At 41.1% G+C, this 1,721-nt stretch overlaps 1 pseudogene; it reads right to left on the reverse strand.

The window, feature by feature from the left end:
- Positions 1-655: 655 nt before the first annotated feature.
- Positions 656-1,415, reverse strand: LOC101572936 (annotated as a pseudogene).
- Positions 1,416-1,721: the final 306 nt, after the last annotated feature.

Consider the following 1,721-nt stretch of genomic DNA (forward strand, 5'->3'; position numbering starts at 1 on the left):
CACTAAGAAGAATATATGCAGTGTATTATTTGTTGAAACTGTACTTCCGATTTGATTTGAAACTGTCTCATTGCTATCTGTTTATCAATAAAACTGTAGAAAACAAAACAAAACAAAAAAAAATACATTACCAATACATTCTTTGTGGTAATGACAAATCTCAGTATTAGAAATCTAATTATACAAAAAATGCTATATCTAGTGTGGGTAGATATATTTATTTTTGGTAACGTACATTAAGTGACACTAATTAAATGGTTAACTATAAGGTAACTAACATGAACCCACAGAACTGTAACTCTGCCACAGCTGCATGGACTTGGGGCTTCTGGCTGAGCATGTTTAAAAAAAAAAAAAACTGTCTGCCCACCCCAGAGCTATGCCAATAACTCCATGAGGAGTAAGACTCTGAAGTGGGGACTCATCAGAATTCCCTGAAACTGACAGATTAGAGGCAGGATATGTTAGTTATTAAAGTAGTTACAGCCTAATTCACAAAAGTTACCAATTTTCTCTTTCTAGAAAGAAGCAAGAAGTTAAGAAATTCTTTGAATTAGTGCCTGGTGTGACAGGTGGAGTGCAGAAAGGGCTGTTAGCGCAGTGTCAGAAGGATCCTGGCAGGTCAGATGGGTTGGACATCATTATTAATAATCATTATTAATAATCATTGCTGGCTTCTAAATACTGGTAGCAAGATGACTTCTGATTTGTAATCTTAGGTAAATTATAGATAAATGAAAAAGGCCAGTAATCATACACTAAGATTAATAAACAGCACTTCAAAATTAACTGCATGAGGGCTGTGCTTGCAGCAAGGTTTCACAAGACAAGGCACCCAGATTTTTTCTTCCCATACCTGGCTTGCAGAGCAGCTCTCATGGCCATTTCAAAAACCTCTCTCACTCCATCTTTGGTCTTTGCTGAACACGCCATGTACCCAAAGGCACCAATCCTGTTTGCCATATCTCTGCCTTCTTCAGGTTTTACTGGCTCCTGCTTCATCTTGGCTAACTCCCGTCTTGTGTGCTCATCATTCCGAAGATCCTTCTTGTTTCCACCCAGGATAATGGGTACATCGGGACAGAAATGCTTCACTTCTGGAGTCCATTTTTCTGGGATGTTTTCTAAACTATCAGGGCTGTCAATGGAGAAACACATCAGTGTAACATCGGTATCTGGATAGGAGAGAGGCCTCAGGCGATCATAATCTTCCTGTCCAGCCATGTCCCACAAAGTCAACTCTACCTGCTTTCCATCCACTTCAATATCTGCCACATAGTTCTCAAACACTGTGGGAACATATACTTCTGGGAACTGGTCCTTGCTGAAGACTATGAGTAAGCATGTCTTACCACAAGCTCCATCACCAACAATCACCAGTTTCTTTTGGATGGCAGCCATTGCTTACAAAGACACTGCAAATGCACAGCCTGTGTAGCAAACTTGTAAAAGTACCTTGAACTTTGCAGATGATGGCTCGGCGACAACCCCATCTTCACGCCAATGACGCCTGTCCGCGAGTTGCAAGCTCAGAGACTAGGGCGGATGGCTTCAGAGGCGAAGGCGGACTACCGAGAGAACCAATGTAGGGCAGCGGACTCCTAGTGTATATTCTTTTTAAAGATTATTTATTTATTCATAGAGACAGGGTCTTTCTATGCAGCTTGGACTCTTAGTGATCATCTTGTCTCAGCCTCCCCAGCAGTTGGATTACAGGCATA

The sequence above is a fragment of the Octodon degus genome, unplaced genomic scaffold (assembly GCF_000260255.1).
Source record: "Octodon degus isolate 3935 unplaced genomic scaffold, OctDeg1.0 scaffold00321, whole genome shotgun sequence".
NCBI lineage: Eukaryota > Metazoa > Chordata > Mammalia > Rodentia > Octodontidae > Octodon > Octodon degus.